The 18,298-nt window shown below is 41.2% G+C and overlaps 1 protein-coding gene across 5 annotated transcripts in view; it reads right to left on the reverse strand.

Annotated features, from left to right (window-relative positions):
- Positions 1 to 18,298, reverse strand: part of LOC132829161 (spindlin-Z-like) — a 142,518-nt gene that overhangs the window by 83,964 nt on the left and 40,256 nt on the right. The window contains exon 1 of one of the 5 annotated variants that reach the window (XM_060846501.1): positions 10,861 to 10,935. The exons of the other annotated variants lie outside the window; for them this stretch is intronic. The gene's annotated coding sequence lies outside the window, so the exon portion shown is untranslated. Of the gene's footprint in view, positions 1 to 10,860; positions 10,936 to 18,298 lie in introns of those variants that run through there. 5 annotated transcript variants of the gene reach the window in all.

Here is an 18,298-nt window from a genome sequence, read left to right on the forward strand (position 1 = left end):
TGAAATTAATATTGGCCATGTCACTTGGAAAAAGATTTTACTTCTTTGTAGAAAACTCCTGTTATTTTAACCTCCACTTGAATCAAAGCAAAAAACAAAAAAACTCTGTGGGTGGAGGAGAGGAGGAATGGGTTTGCAATTGTATCCAGAGGATAACCCCTCCAATAGCCTCTCTGAGATGCTGCCTGGCCTGCTGTGCTTTGACCAGCAACACATTTTCAGCTGTCTCTCTCAGTACAGTCAGTTCTGCTATAAATGCAATAGCTCCTTTCTTCTGCAATCCTGTGTTAGAAGAAAATCACGTAATAATAGCAGCATTTAAACTAATAGAGTCAGGATCGCTTTATATAAAAAATACACACTTTAAAACTTTGCACTTTAGAAACAGGATTCCCAATTTGTGTTATAGCGAATTTGCATGAACAAAATGCACGTCATAGCAGAACGATCTGTATTGCATTTGACAATCAGCCTCAAGTCAGCAAACAAAACAGTGATCAGGAAACTCAGCTGATGAGGCACTATCTGTGGAGATACACTCTGACCCTTTAAAAGGCAAAGGGTCTCTTGACTCTCTCAGATGCTGCCACATGGTGCTGCAGGAACTCAACACATTCTGTTTTGGTTTGTTTCAGATCTGCAGTGTCCACTGTTGTTTTATTGAGTGACCAAGTCCTGAGTTAGGCTTTGAAACACAAGCAAAAGCTCTTTTTAACATAGTGAGCAGTCAGGATCTAGGATACACTAAGAGTGTGACAGAGTTAGATTCAACTCTGCCTTCTGAGAGAGATTGGGCAAGCTCCAGATGAGAAAATGAACTGCTATGCTACAAGGAAAGGGCAGAGAACAGATAACATTTGTTTAACGTCTCAGTATAAGAAAGGCCAGCTGATGTTCTTCTCATTATCTTGGTTCAGTCATGAATTTATGGAATCTTTTAACTGACATAACTTACTGGGTCTCAGCATGGTGGGGTAAGGGTCAATGGCCTACAGATCATTGCATTGTAATTACCTATTCTGAATCATACTTGAATGCCACAACTGATATTACCTTCCAAGTGACCCATTTCTGAATGTTGCCAAAACAAAAACTTGCGTATCAAATTCCACCCTTCGTTTACACAGATGAAGAGAAGGCTAGAAGGCTTTGAAATTTGTTGAGTATTTCCGTTATCTTTACGGCCATCTCTCTGAAAAGGCCACCATTGATGAGGAGATCCAACAGTGGATTAGCTGCACCAGCTCAGCCCCTTACAAGCTACAATGAGTATGACAACAAAGACCTTTTGTTAGTCAACTAAACTAAGGGGACATAGGGCAGAAGGTTGCTGTTTTTTCTGTTGCTCCTTTATTAAATAATTGAGTGACATTTACAAGTTTCCAATCTACAGGATTAAATGTAGATCTCATTACAGAAACTGGAGTGTTTGAGAATAGGCTGGGACTATTTGCCCTGGAGAGTCAGGGGCTGTGGGGTGACCTTATACAGGTTTACGAAGTCATGAGAGGCATAGATAAGGAGACTAGGCAAGACATTTTCCTGAAGGTAGGGGAGTCCAAAATGAGATGGCATAGGTTGAAAATGAGAGGAGAAGATTTAAAAGGACCTCAGGGGTTACCTTTTCACACAGTGGTACGTATATGGTACAAACTGCAAGAAGTGGTAGAGGTGAATACAATTACAACATTTAAAAGACTTGGACAGGTGCATGAATAAGCGCAGGTCAGGCAGCATCCAAGGAGCAGGAGAATCGACGTTTCAGGCATGAGCCCTTCTCCTGCTCCTTGGATGCTGCCTGACCTGCTGCGCTTTTCCAGCAACACATTTTCAGCTCTGATCTCCAGCTGCAGTCCTCACTTTCTCCAAGCACACGAATAGGAAGAGGTTTAGAGAGACATGGGTCAAATGCAGGCAAATATAACCAGTTCAGTTTCAGAAACCTGGTCAACATTGATGATTTGGACCTAAGGGTCTGTTTCTGCTGTATTGACTCAGATTACAAATACATTGATTATCTCTATAACCACCTTCAACACTTTTGGTTTGCTGTGCTGATTGTTAAATTATCTTATAACGCTTATACAGTGACTTTGTCTCTACCATTCCCCTGTCCATACTGGCATGTTCCACCTCTCTTCAACCAGGGCCAATCCTATAGAATGCCAGCCTTAAGCTCCTCTTTCTTTCTTCGGTACCTTTAAAAGCCTATCAAAAATCCAACTATTTATCCAAGGTTTTGGAAATCTTTCGTTGTAACTCTTTCCATTTCTCTACAGCTGCTACATTTAATAATAACACATCTTGATGCATTGACAATTTCAAAGTAGAGGAAACAAATGCTTGGAATGTTGTGACACAAAGTTGTCAAATCCATCAGTGTCATCTCACGGCGACTCTGGCCACTGAATAACATTCTCACCCAAGTAAAATCCATTAAAGCTTGTGCTCCAGAACTGTAACATTTTAACTTTTTTTTGAAAAAAAAAGAGGATAATCCCTGGGTACCAGTAAAATACTTCAGTCTTACAGCTGTTGATCTTGTGAATTGTATAATCGTACAGTGACCTTTTTGAAGGATGTGGTTTGCTGAGTAGCTGATTTATACAGAGCAACATTCTACGTGTCCTCTCAAGACACATTTGCCTGTGACTTGTAGGCAATGTATGATCACAACAGGCTCAAAAACAAATTATGCATTTCACAATCTTTGAAAAACAACATGCTGGGGTTTTTGTTGCTGTGCCGATGTAAAACACAGGTCTGTTTGATGAAAATCATTCTCATAGAAGCAAAGGTAGAAAACGCTCTCTGCTTTCAAAGATTATAATTTCCTGTTGCCCTGATGCTATCCTCTTATCAGCTCTTGACTTACCCATATCTATACCTCAAAATACAAAACGTCTATGACTGTTACAGTTCCTGTCACGTCGTTTGGAAAATAAGTTTCTGCAGCATCTTGGCAATAGTTGCTCTCCACCAACACCACTACACCAGACGATCTGGTCATTATCACATTGTTGTTCTTCTAACACAACACAACCAGCAATGGAGCAGGAGTAAATATTCCAGCCCCAGAGTCTGCTTCTCTATTCAATATGATCATGGCTGATCCCATTTCAACCTTAACTCCATTTTCCTGCCTGTTCTCTATAACACCCCCACCCATCACTAATTAAAAAATCTCAAAATTTACTTCACTGCACTCTGGGGCAATGAATTCCACTGATTCATGCCCCTTTGGAGAGAATTAATTTCTCATCTGTTCGCAATCCATTCCCCTTTATCCTAAAACACAGACCTCTCTTTCTAGATTTTTCACAAATCAAAACATCCTCTCTACATCTATGTTTTTTAATCCATTCTAGCACCTTATACACTTTAATTTATTGTCCTTTCATCATCTGCTGTGGTCGTTTTGGTTGAGAGACAGTATTGCAGGGTCCTAATTTATTTTCCAATCAAATTTACAAGCCATAAAAGTCACAGATTTTGGATTTGAAGTTGAAGGTACAGACGGGTGAGTCAGGACATAAAAAAGGACAAATAGTTCTAATCTTTGGGATGCCCTATGATTGTGAAAGGATAGGTTCAACAAGATTTCAGACTATTTATTTGTTAAGAACCCGGTCATCGTGTATAGATCTTACATTAGGTAATCCAAAAATTAATAGTCATTTAGCATGTAGCACAGTACACTCATTATTGGACTTCATTCCAGGGAGATCAAAGGCTGGGAATCCTGCAGAGTGTCCCACCTTCTGACTTTCCAAAGCTTATCCACTATCTACAAGGCACAAAGTTGAAAAGTATGGCGCTGGAAAAGTGCAGCTCAGGCAGCATCCGAGAAGCAGGAGAGTCGGTGTTTTGGGCATAAGCCTGATGAAGGGTTTACACCTGAAACATCGACTCTCCTGCTCCTCGGATGCTGCCTGACCTGCTGGACATTTCTAACTCCACACTCTGACTCTGACTCTCCAGCATATGCAGTCCTCACTTCCTCCTGTCTGCAAGGTGCAAATCAGAAATGTGATGGAATACTCCCCACTTGTCTGAATGATTGTGGCTCCAACAACATTCAAGAAGCTTGAAACCATTAAGGACAAAACATCCCACTTGACTGAAATCACATCTACAAACATCCACTCCCTCCAGTACCAACACTTAGTAGCATAAGACAGGAGCAGAAATTAGACCATTCAGCCCATCGAGGCTGCTTCACCCTTCAATCATGGCTGTACAATTACTTTCCCCAGCATTCCCTCAAGTGTTTTCTCATCATAACTCATTTTTGTGCTTCATACTAGTTCTGACAGAGGGAAATTTTGTGCTAGTGAGGGATTTGGGTGAAAAAGGAAATCAGGTGGGAATAATTACATATCAGGGCGTTTTCACAGGCACAAACAAAGGGAACAAAAGGCCAAATATGTATTCTGCAGTCTCTGTTCTCATCAATTGGGCTTCAGAACTCATTGCGTTGGGTCATTCCCATGTCCACCGACATTCAAATAAAAAAAAGAGGTTTCACAGCCAATCTCAAGACGGTCACTGCTCCAGAGGCCACAATCTCAATTACAATGAACCACAGCTTGGGAATTCCGGCTTTAGACTCAATGTTAGCACTTCAAAATGTTACACAGCATGTGGCTACTATGCAACAGTGAAAGTGGACAGATAGTCACACTCTTAACAATTAGTTCTTGGCTCTTTATGATAATGATCAATATAACACCAACACTTGACAGGGAGGACCTGGATAGAAACTGATCCAGACAGAGCTGTACTTCAACCAACAGTAAATGAGGGAAGGAAATCAAAGAATAAGTAGACAAGGCTCAGAGCAGAAAATCAGGTGTACAGTTTCCTGTAAAAAGTATAAACAAAACACAACACACTCTAATGAAAAACAATGCCAGCACAGTCTGAAATCACATACAATAGCAATCCATCTACACTGCATTATGGAGACATCCTGTCAGACAAACACCATACAGAACAGAAAATTGTACTGAAATGGCCCCATGCTGTGAAAAGTGTGCAAAACAATAATGAGCTCATCCCAATTGTCCTTGAACTGAGCAGTTTGCTGGGGGCATTCCAGAGGCTATTTAAATTCGATTAACTATTGAACCAATAGCTGAAAACTGGTCTCAGTAGCCAAACATGCTTCAATGGTGAAATCGTCTGAAGCTCATGATCATGTCACACTCTGGAATCCTGAGCCCGTAATCTATGTTGACTCTTCAGTACAACATTTGAAAACACTGGTTGGCATTCCCAATCAACCACACACCACTATCTCAATCTTATAATCGTGCTCAGTCCAAACTACTTGGTACATAAGAATGATCACATTTCTGAAGCATATTGAGAGCTAAGAGAATTTTAAAATGTTCTGGAATCGTGGAAGCTATTACTGCAAATGCAAATGGTTTGATGGTGGTGCGGTGTTAATTCTCTTTGAGGAATAATCCAGAGACCCAAGCTAAAGCAGAGGAGTTAAGGATGTGGACTGACCTATGGACTGCGATGTTGTTGCCATCACAGAAGTGGTTGGAAGGGGGTCAGGACTGATAGTTCAACATTCCAGGATTTTGGATCTTCAGGCAGAAGAGAGGAGAGTGTGGCGATTTCATATTATTAAAAGGAGTCGTTACTGCAATGAGGTGGGATGATATTTTGGTGTGTTCAAATGGGAGTAGAGCTTTGGAATAAAAAAAATCAAACTGCTGGAAGTGTATCATAGGCCCCCGAATAGTTTGCCATGCTAAATTGCCCATAGTGCTAGGTGCATTAGTCAGAGGGAAATAGGTCTGGGCGGGTTACTCTTTGGAGGGTTGCTGTGGACTTGTTGGGCCACACTGTAGGGAATCTAATCTAATCTTGTGGGAGAGACGAGGAAGAGGGCATTATCTTAGAGTAAGAGGTCACCAGTTGGAACAGAGAGGATGAAGAATTTCATGTTAGGAGGGAAGCAAATGTCTGGAATTATTTTCTACAGAGGGTTGTTGAGGCAGTGTCTAAGAGTATATTCAAGGCTGAAGTAGACCGATTTTTATATCAGTAAGGGGGAATCAATGATCATGGAGAAAAAGGCAGAAAAATGGAGTTGAGGATTCAGATCAGCCGGGATCGGACAGCAGACTAAAGGGCCAAACGATCTCCATCTACTCATGCATCTTATGGTCTAACAGACTTCCAACACGCTAATGTGATACAGAATGCAGGAATAACTTAAAAATGGACTGTTGTGAAATTGTTTGGTCTCAATCTAATAAAAAAGTGCACTAAATAATCAGCACAAAGCTCTGTCTAATTCAGCCCCAATTGTAGATCTTAGTAAAGGCTAGGGTAAATGTTTGGCCATGTATCATGTTAGCTTTGTTGCTCTCCCACACCTTCTTCCCCCCCAATCCCCACCACAAAAATATATTTATTATGATGTTACCTCGTAAAGGTGAGCACATTCCATAATTCTGTCTTCACCTTTTAAAATGATGCTGGAGCTCGCTCAGAGATAGCTCATATACACGGGAAAGAGTCTTCTCAACTCCAAATTTTCAGTGTTCCGCTGCATCTTCCCAGCCAGTGACCAGAAGAGAGAGTGGTTCCATCGCCCCAAGGGAATGGTTGATTTTTGTCATGAGATTATTTAAATCCAGGTCAGGCCTTCGTTTAACATTTCTCCCAAAAGCAAGTACCCAGGACAATGCAGCACTCCCACAGTTCAAATACAAAAAAATTGCTGCAAATCATAGCAGGTCAGGCAGCATCCAAAGAGAGACAGCAAGCTAATGTTTTGAGTCAGACGAGAAGTGTGCACAGGGTGGCTTTTAATGCAATTATGGAGTAGGAGGGAAGGGTGGAGTGCTGGGGGAGAAAGGCTGCTGATTGTCATATTCTGATCACTTAATCTGAACAATGGGGTGTCTAACTGCCAGACTGGGAAGAACAGACAGTCCTACTGCAGTTGTGGGAGGGGAGAGGGGACGGGACACTGTGGCAGAGAACACAATGAATAAAACCCAAAGAAAGGGAAGGAGTAGGAGTGGGAGTGGTTTCACAATCTGAAGGTGCTGAACACAACTTTAAGTCCAGAAGGTTGCAAAGAGCCTAGTCTGAAGAAATGCTGTTCCACCAGTTTGCACTGAGACTCACTGGAGCATTGCAACACACAAGTGACATCTAGACAGCAGCATCAGCCAAGATAAATAATGTGCTAAACTTATGCCTTGAACCTGAGCCTTCTGATGGAGAGTGAAGAGAACAAAAATATGTGTATTAAGACAGAACGGAGGGGAAGAAAAATACATTTTTCATATTCATTCACAATTTTATTATGGTCAGCAATAAATTCTTAATACTTGGGTTTTATTCCTAATGTGTGCAAAATACTTCAGAGACTGCATATGAACATTTCTGAATTATTTATCATTGTTGAGCATTGGTAAAGCAGAAGAACTCTGATAAACTCAACATTGTTGACTAATTGGTGCATAACATATATGGTATTTTTAAAGTGCTCCTCTGAAGACAGTAAATTCAATACACTCTGAAAGATCATAAATGCTTTTTGACACCCAGTGGAAGATATTAATATGTAAATGTCAGAGATAGAATTGGACTATGACACTTCACATGTTTAACCAGCTTTTGCCGTTCACTCTCCAGAAACCTGTGAAAAATAGCCACTAAAATTCACTTAACTGCAAAAAGCATCGTCCAAAAGTACAGAGCCGCTGAAACCTGAAAGGTCCCAGACTACTCCAAAAAGGGAAGCACTGCTGCCTCACAGCACCAGAGTCCCAGGTTCATTTCCCACCTCAGGCAACTGTCTGTGTTGAGTTTACACATTCTCCCCGTGTCTACGTGGGTGCCCCAGTTTCCTTCCACATTCCAAAAATGTGCAGGTTAGGCGAATTGGCCGTGCTAAATTGCCCCTAGTGTTAAGTGTAGGGGAATGGGTCTGGGTTTTTAAACCAGCTTTTCGTGTTCTTACCGCTACCTGTATTCATACCCTTAGGCACACCAAAACCCAATTACCTCTATTTGCTGAAATGTGCGTGGCCTGGACACACACAGCCTTACTAAAGCTTTCATACTAGCTTTTAAAATCTTACTCTGCTATCCGTTTCCTCCAGCTTGACCACTCTAAGATTTCTATAATTATTTATCTCCAGACTTTTGCATGTCCCTGCTTTATATCACTGCCATCACTGAACAGCCAAGTCTTCAATACCTAAACTCTGAAATTCCCACCATAATTTACTCCTTAAAACACACCTTCTGTTTAAAGTTTGTGCGAAGATTTGTAGCTCGGGTGCTTGTTGTAGTGGTTCTGTTCACCGAGCTGGAAGTTTTAGTTGCAAACGTTTCGTCCCCTGGCTAGGAGACATCATCAGTGCTGTGCAGCCTCCTGCAAAGCGCTTCTTTGATGTTTCCTCCGGTATTTATAGTGGTCTGTCCTTGCCGCTTCCGGGTGTCAGTTTCAGCTGTCCGCTGTAGTGGTTGGTATATTGGGTCCAGGTCGATGTGTTTGTTGATGGAGTTTGTGGATGAATGCCATGCCTCTAGGAATTCCCTGGCTGTTCTCTGTCTGGCTTGCCCTATGATAGTAGTGTTTTCCCAGTCAAATTCATGTTGCTTGTTGTCTGAGTGTGTGGCTACTAGGGATAGCTGGTCGTGTCGTTTAGTGGCTAGTTGGTGTTCATGTATGCAGGTTGTTAGCTGTCTTCATGTTTGTCCTATATAGTGTTTTGTGCAGTCCTTGCATGGTATTTTATAAACTACATTAGTTTTGCTCATGTTGGGTATCGGCTCCTTTGTTCTAGTAGGTTGTTGTCTGAGCGTGGCTGTTGGTTTGTGTGCCGTTATGAGTCCTAGGGGTCGCAGTAGTCTGGCTGTCAGTTCTGAAACGCTCCTGATGTATGGTAGTGTGGCTAGTCCTTTTGGTTGTGGCATGTCCTCGTTCCGTGGTCTATCTCTTAGGCATCTGTTGATAAAGTTGCGCGGGTATCCGTTTTTGGTGAATACCTTGTATAGGTGTTCCTCTTCCTCTTTTCGCAGTTCTGGTGTACTGCAGTGTGTTGTAGCTCTTTTGAATAGTGTCCTAAACTATGAAAGTAACCACCCCAATACACACAAACGAAGCTGCATCAGGACACTATTCAAAAGAGCTACAACACACTGCAGTACACCAGAACTGCGAAAAGAGGAAGAGGAACACCTATACACTGTATTCGCCAAAAACGGATACCCGCGCAACTTTATCAACAGATGCCTAAGAGATAGACCACGGAACGAGGACATGCCACAACCAAAAGGACTAGCCACACTACCATACATCAGGAGCGTTTCAGAACTGACAGCCAGACTACTGCGACCCCTAGGACTCATAACGGCACACAAACCAACAGCCACGCTCAGACAACAACTTACTAGAACAAAGGAGCCAATACCCAACATGAGCAAAAATAATGTAGTTTATAAAATACCATGCAAGGACTGCACAAAACACTATATAGGACAAACATGAAGACAGCTAACAACCTGCATACATGAACACCAACTAGCCACTAAACGACACGACCAGCTATCCCTAGTAGCCACACACTCAGACAACAAGCAACATGAATTCGACTGGGAAAACACTACTATCATAGGGCAAGCCAGACAGAGAACAGCCAGGGAATTCCTAGAGGCATGGCATTCATCCACAAACTCCATCAACAAACACATCGACCTGGACCCAATATACCAGCCACTACAGCGGACAGCTGAAACTGACACCCGGAAGCGGCAAGGACAGACCACTATAAATACCGGAGGAAACATCAAAGAAGCGCTTCGCAGGAGGCTCCACAGCACTGATGATGTCTCCTAGCCAGGGGACGAAACGTTTGCAACTAAAACTTCCAGCTCGGCGAACAGAATCACTACAGCACCTTCTATTTCATGTGACTTTATTAACTATTATCTGTAGTGTCCTGTGAAGTACCTTAGGAAGTTTACTACAATAAAGGTACTATGTAACAGCACATTAATATTCTTTGCTGAAATGTCCCTGTGCAGCTTGTCTGGTTGCAGTTTTCTGAACAATCTGGAGACAATCCCAGGCAAGGGCAATGTTTCATGATTTCCTGTTTGCAATCACTACACTATGTATTGATTTGGGGTTTAATGTACAATGTAATGCATGTTTGCTCTCCACTCTATGCAACAACTTCAGCCTCACTTCAGTTTTCACCAACATCTGCAGTTTTTTTTTGTCTTGATCATAACATCCTAGCCTGTTCCAGGAAACTCCCAGCTTCAGTTTTCTATACACTGTTGACAGTTTCTACTCAAGTTCACTTATCTCAGTAGCACACCCTCTCAAGCTGTCTATATTTAAAATATAGAAGAATCATCAAATAAGCATGGCCAACAGACTTCAGACAGTAGTCTAGGAATGCAGGAGGAGAACGTGAGGACTGCAGATGCTGGAGATCAGAGCTGAAAATGTGTTGCTGGAAAAGCGCAGCAGGTCAGGCAACATCCAAGGAGGAGAACCGACGTTTTGGGCATAAGCTGCTGCTGCTGCTCCTTGGAATTCCTGAAGAAGGGCTTATGCCCGAAACGTCAATTCTCCTGCTCCTTGGATGCTGCCTGACCTGCTGCGCTTTTCCAGCAACACATTTTCAGCTAGGAATACAGGAGATCAAGTCTGGCTTCTAAACTGCAAGCTTGTAAAGCAATAGACTTCCCCACTCCACTCCAACCAATGTACCAGCCTCATGCCTTGAAGCTCAGCTGTCTTCACTTGGGCATCCATTAGAAACTTCTATACGCAATAAAAATATCTGAAGGTAAAGTATTTACCTGAGGTGGCAGACTGATCAACGGCACCACTTTACTAGACCGATTTTAGGATGGTGTATGAAGACAGTCCGGATTCACTAGAGTTTAGAAGAACAAGGAGTGATCTCATAAAAACCTATAAAATTCTAAACAGGGCATTGACAGGATGCTCCTAATGACCAAGGGTCACCATCTAAGGATACAGGATAAGCCAGTGAAGACAGGGATAAGCAATCTTTTCTCCCCCAACCGAGAACGTTGAAATCCTGTAGAATGTGTTGCCACAGTAAGCAGGCGAGGCCAAAGTAGTGGATGTTTTCTAGAACAAGACGGGACTAGAGAGATCAAAGAGTACAGGTAGATAGTAGAAATAGGGCTGGATGATCAGCCACATCATATTGAATGGTGCAGCAGACCCGTAAGACAGAATGGCTTACTGCTGCTTCTATAGCATATATATCATAATTTGGGATTTGGATTTCAAGAGAGTTGTGAATTATTTCTACAAAAGTATTTTCTTTAATAGGTTTAGCAAATTTCCTGTGGTTAAATCACAAAGCTGTGGATGCATTAGCTGCATTATCTACACATTACTTGGCTTTGTTCAATCAAATCTAGGAAAAACATCTATGCTACTTGAATGAGCTGTTTGATAGTTTTAAAAATAGTAGTGATTTGGAGAATAATCTGTCTCAAAGTGAATTTCCCCAAGCAAACGTTTTGGTCCACAGTAAGAGACAATGTCAAGGATAAATGTAGCAAAGAAAAAATAAGGGCTGCTCTGGATTTTCAGAAAGTGTGAAAGTGTGATGTGTGGCTTGGAGATGATTTGTTGGATGTTTGGTCTAAATTTTAACATTTTAGTGGTTCCTTTAACATTTTAATTAACGATGGTCAAAAAATGTGAACGGACAGGTGAATTTCAACGGTGTGTCAAAAATTTTGAAGCTGTGCTGAGAACCACACAGATTTTAGCAATACCAAATTATGAAAAGTCATTCAACTGATCGTGGAGGCCAGTTATTCTTCTGAACTCAATAAATGCAAGTCAATACAAATTGTCAACTGTGGGGAATGAGACAACGTGTCTTGTGTTGGCTATGTAGAAATGATATAATGTTCGCATAAGCAACAACTGTGGGACTTATATGGATCATAAACCTTTAGATTTTCTGGAGAGATTTTTGACCAGAAACTGAAGGCTGCTTCAGTTTAATGTTGCAGCCTTACAAATTAAAGATCATTTACATGGCTCTTAAGAACAATTTTATAGTGGATGCTTTGAAAAGGTGAAACATACAGAAAAATCATTGCCACAATCAAAATGGAATTGCATGGAATATGGTGATGAATATCACTGGTTCATGTAATATAAGAATTGATAGAAAATGAAAATATGTCAAGATAACCTTTGCACTTTTATCTTTGGGGACAGTCCAATGAAAGGTATATTATAATTTATATTTTGAAATCCAAATTCCAGAGGCAGAAGAACATGGCACAGTTCTTCTGAAGGTAAATATTTTAAACAGATCAAAATAATTTGCAACAGGAACGTTCCAAGAAAACATAACTGCAGTGAAATGCCTAGCAGGAATCCCTGTAATGTAAGTGGATAGAGTGATTATACTATGGCGTTTATGACAGAGTAAATACATCAGGGTCACTCATTTAGTTTTGAATTCAGAACAGAAGATTCAAGCTCTCAGTTCAGAAGAATTGGGAGTTGAGTTGAGAACCAAGTTTTAGTTTTCTCTCAACAGTAGAATTAAGTTTTACTTCAGGTGAACCAGTCATTACAGCCAAAGTATTTTAGTTTGTGAAGTTTCCAAGCCATATAGAAATCTTCAAGTTATTCTAATTGAAAAAGTTTAGGCCATCAGGTGTCCAGTCACAGGTGAACCTGGCTGATCATGTAGCCAGGATGCCTGATACGTAAACATTGAAAACAGGTTCTGGATTAAGCCATTCAGCCCTTGAAGCCTGTACCACCATTCTATAAGATCATGCAATTTCAGCATCCAGCTCCCTCTTGAAAATATCTAATAAACTGGCACCAACAGTTTGTGGTAGAATTCTACAGATTCACAATGAAGTGAAGAAATTCTCTCTTATCACTGTGCTGAATGGCTTCCTCTTATTCTTAGACTATGGCCCATTGCTCGGGACTTCTACAACATTGGGCACATTTCTCTCCATCTAGCCTGCACAGTCCTATCAGGATTTCATGCGTTTCAATGAGGTCACCCCCTCATTCTAAATTCCAGTGAGTACAAGCCCAATCAATCCAGTCTTTCTTCAGATGTCCGTCCTGCCGTCCCAGGAATCAGTCTTGTGAACCCTCGATGGAATCCCTCAATAGTAAGAATGCTCTTCCTCAGGAGTTCAAAATTGCAAACATTACTCAAGGTGTGGCCTAATCAAGGCCCTGTATAACTGCACTAAGAAATTACTATTCCGACATACAAATCCTTGCTTACAAAAGTGAATAGAGTTCAGAGAGTTCAAGTTTAATGGTGCTCTCTTGGCAATAAAATTAAATGTTATAAGGACATTCTCAAAGCTTCACTTTGGGAGTGCTGATGTCGATTTTGAATCCTCAGGGATCTTGCACAGGATTGCTGCAACGAACAATCATGTGTAAAAAAAAACACTAGCTTCTCTTTCAAAATACATCCAAAAGTTAGTCTTCTGCTAAAACGATTTTCATATCAACTTGCTGAGATGTTAAGTGCCTCTGGAGTAGTTGGTACTCAAATGTGGGCTACTTGGCACAAAAGGTAGGGACACTATCTCGGTATCAGAGAGATCTAATCTTCTGTGTATTCGGCCCCATTCACAGGAAACAAAATCCAGGTGCAGATCAATTTAAGCAGTCACCTTCACAACCAATGGAACCCTACCAAGCGCTGCAGATGAATACAGTCATTCTAATCTTGAAGGACAAAAAACAAAAAACACAGAATGGGCTCAGTCGAGTGAACAGACCTCCATACGTGTTCACCATGAAGAAAGAAATGGTGTGGGGGGTAGTAAACAGGAGAGCTTTTCCATTTCGCTTGTCTAATAAAGTGAATGAAAATATCAGGTGAGGGTAGATTGATGCCTGCTATTCCCCCATGCTGGTCTGCTCTCATTAGAGATGACACCATTACATAGTACCAGAGTGTTTCTGGGTGCGGTGGAACTGAACTTCAGCAAGCAGCAGCAACTTAAGAGGAGTGATGAGGGGAGAAACATGAGAAGGTGAAAACAAAGACAAAGACAGTTTGGTGAAATACTGAACATCTCTAAAAGAATGACTGAATAGCTTGAGAATGTGTTGTGTATTATTAATGCAGATTCAAAAGTGCTCAAGTACTTGAAGTATAGGAACAAGCTGTAATTTTGGGAAGCCAGTTTGCACAGAAGTATCTGTATTAAATGACCAGATAATCTGTTTTACTTATGTTGGTTGAGGGCGATATATATAGGCAAGGATACGAGAATCACGCTGTTCTTTGTTATCTCCCCTCAATTTGCCTGGATGAGTGCAGCTTCAGCAACACTCACAAAGCTTGACATTCAGTGATTAATTTGCAGCTCAACTGACACCTTCAATATTTATTCACTCCTCCACCAATGCATAGTGGCAGCAGTGTAAAGATGCCCTGTAACAACTCACCCAGGAATCTGAGACAGCACTGTCCAAACCTGTGAGCGATACAGCCTACAGGCAACAAATACATGGGAACAACTTTACCTGCAAGCTCCTCTTTGACTGAACCCAGGAGCTCACAACTAGTTATTGACTCTTATTCTCAGAGCAATGACTTTATTAATCAGAGTCTATCTGCCTGGTTTAAAATTGCTTGGCAGTTAACTATCAATTATCATTAAACAGTTTTTTCACTAATTGGATGCTTCTACCTGTTTATTTGCTACACAATCAGCACTCTCCATTCATAAATGTTGATTACCTTATTACATGGTTTTTCTTGTGTATTGTCCTGTTAAACGCAAAACAAAATCGTGAAAAAATGTGCTTTTCTTCAGCAATAAAATAGTTATGCAAAGATGAGGTGGGTCAACAGGTAATACAGAATATAAAAAGTGAAGAATTATAAAGATTAATAAGCAGGAGAAATTGAAAGAAAGCTTGCTAGAAATATAAAAATATTAAAGATTCCATGGATATTTACAAAATAGAGTTTGCAAGTGAGAGTTGGTCCTATAGCAAGTAAGGCTGGGAAATTAATAGAAAATTAGATGTCAGCTAAATTGATCGTAGAATCACATAACCTCCATGGTGCAGAGGGGGGCAATTTGGCCCACTGAGCTTGCACCAACTGTCTGAAGTGCATTCCACCCAGACCTGCCCACCATGCATTGAGTGCTGCACCCTCAACTTTTTACAATCAATGATGTGGATGATAAGACCAAAAGGCATAGTTGTTAATTTTGCTAATGTCACATAAACAGGTAGGAAAATAAATTGTAATGAGGGCAGAATAAAGCTATTAAGGGATATAGTTAGGTTTACTTAATGTGCAAACTTCTAACAAATGGAGGATATTTTGGAAAAATGCAAGATTGTTCAGTTTGACAAGAATAAACAGCATTATCTAAAAGGTGAGAGAAATTGCAGAATTCAGATGCAGGGGGAATCTGGGCACGGTGGCTCAATGGTTAGCACTGCTGCCTCACAGCACCAAAGTCCCAGGTTTGATTCCAGCCTCGGGCGACTGTCTGTGTGGAGTTTGCACATCCTTCCCATGTCTGCATGGGTTTCCTCCAGGTGCTCCGGTTTCCTCCCACAGTCCAAAGATGTGCAGGTCAAGTGAATTGGCCATGCTAAATTGCCCATAATGTTAAGTGTATCATTCAGAAGGAAATGGGGTCTGGGTGGGTTACTCTTTCGAGAGTCAGCGCAGGCTAGTTGGGCCGAAGGGCTTGTTTCCACACTGTAGGGAATCTAATCTAAAAAAATGCAGGTGTAGTAAGTACAGTCAGTTCTGCTATATAGTTCCGTTCTTGTACAATCTCATGTTATAAGAAATTTGCATAACAGCAGCATCATTTAAACGTAATGAGGCTGGAATCACGTTATAACCAATACACGCTTTAAAACTCTGTGCTTGAGAAATCATGTCCCCAACTCGTCAATTGTGCTATGGCAAATTAATGTTAATGAAATGCACATTATAACAGAACAACCTGTAATCATGAAACCAATAGAATGTCATTGTGTATTGCAACAGGGAATGGAATATAAAACTTGGAAAGTTATGCCTCGGTTATTCAAGGCATGGGTGCGGGTGGGGGGAGAACTGCCTTTAGAACTTCCACACAAATACTTGGCTCAATCTCAAAGATTGTGGAGGTGCTGATGTTGGACTGAGGTGGACAAAGTCAGAAGTCACACGACACCTGGTTATAGTCAAACAGGTTTATTTGAGGACACCTGGTGTCATGTGACTTGACTTTCTCCAAAAGATTGGCTGTCAATTTCAAAAGGTCTGAAGAATGCACATTTTATTCACAAACACCAGACAGAAGGTCAATCTTTCCAACGTTAAAGTTGCCAGAAATGTAGAAAGTGAAACGAATAAGAAATTGTGTTGATGTTTTCAAGATCAGAAAGGGAACTGACAGGGTTGATAAAAGATAAAACTACTGGGATTAGAATATTTAGGTGGTTGCTCTACGACTATTTCAATTGGCTCAGGAAACATGGCCAATGTGGCATTGTATAAAAAAAGCACCAGATCTTTCAGGAGCAAAATTAAAAAACAAAGACTGACAGAGGTTTGGAACTCTTTCACAGACCGCAATTGATAATCAATTCTTAATTTTCCTCAGCAATGGCATTAAGGGACAAAGAACATGGTACCACCCCCCACCCCGTGTCCTTCGGATAATCCACGTTGCTCTGTAGATGTGTAACGTTAGGTCAAACACCACCCTTGATCTCACGGAATACCCTCGAGGGGCTCAATGGGCTTCTTTTCCTTTAAATGCACTCTAACATTATTTGGTTTCATGGTGATCAAGACACAGGGCTGTCTGAATTCAGACGTGATAAAAGATCAAGCACTGAGCATTAAACATTATTTACAGAACTGAATGAAAACATTGAATAATTAATTTGAAGAAAATTGATTCGACAGAGTCAGATGTACAGCCGGAAACGGACCCTTTGGTCCAACTTGTCCATGCCGACCAGATATCTTAACCTAAGCTAGGCCCATTTCCCAGCACCTGGACCATAACCCTCCAAACCCTTCCTATTTATGTACCAATCCAGATGCCTTTAAAATGTTGAATTGTATCAGCCTCCACGACTTCCTCTGGCAGCTCATTTCATACACGCACCACCCACTGAGTGAAAAAGTTGCCTCTTAGGTCTCTTTTAACTTAAACCTATGCCATCTAGTTCTGGGACTCCCCACCCCAGGGAAAAAGACCTTGTCTATTTATCCTATCCATAACCCTCATGATTTTGTAAACCTTTACAAGGTCACCCCCTCAGCCTCTGACACTCCAGGGAAAACAGCCCCAGCCTATATGAATAGGAAAGGTTTGGTGGGATATGGACCGGGTGCTGGCAGGTGGGACTAGATTGGGTTAGGATATCTGATTGGCATGGTCGGGTTGGACCAAAGGGTCTGTTTCTGTGCTGTACATCTCTATGACTCTATTCAGCATCTCCGGATAGCTCAAATAATCCAATCTGGCAACATCCTTGTAAATCTTTTCTGAATCCTTTCAAGTTTCACAATGTCCTTGCACGCAATATTCCAAAAGTGGCCTAACCAATGTCCTGTACAGCCTCAACATGACTTCTCAACTCCAATACTTTATGTTCTGACCAATAAAGGAAAGCTTAAATCAATTTCTACTTTTGTCTCGTTCATGGCATCTGCAGTTTAGATTTTTTTTAACCAAATCAGGAACATACTGGATCCATCGTTGTACTGCTAGAGATTTAGCTGCAATTAATTTCCAACACCACAAGCACAGGCAAACATTAAGGGGTATTCTAAAATGTTACACACTGTCTTTCTTCTGTCATTCTCCAGCCCGATTATGTCTGACACAGAAAACAATGAATTGATGACAGTGCTGGCCTGCGAAGTGTGAACCTGATGCTAATAATCTATTTAAAATGCGTCCACTTCGCGTCACCGTCACCATGGTGAACTGAACCGAGGATTCCACCAGAGATTACTTTCACCAAATCAAACAACGCCCGTGGAGAAAAAAAGACACTGCAGAGCAAAAACTGCGATGAATACATCCAATTTTCATCAAAAAACAAAAAGGTGCAGAGTGAGACATATACGTGATATTAACATCTTTCTGCATGGGTCTGGGGGCAAGAGGATATCAACTTGTGTGTGTTTTTTTTACATGTTGCAGTTGTCTCAGCCTTTATTTCCCCCTCACAAAAGGCGATCGTGCAGTCGCATGTTTGGGG

The sequence above is a fragment of the Hemiscyllium ocellatum genome, chromosome 28 (assembly GCF_020745735.1).
Source record: "Hemiscyllium ocellatum isolate sHemOce1 chromosome 28, sHemOce1.pat.X.cur, whole genome shotgun sequence".
Lineage (NCBI taxonomy): Eukaryota > Metazoa > Chordata > Chondrichthyes > Orectolobiformes > Hemiscylliidae > Hemiscyllium > Hemiscyllium ocellatum.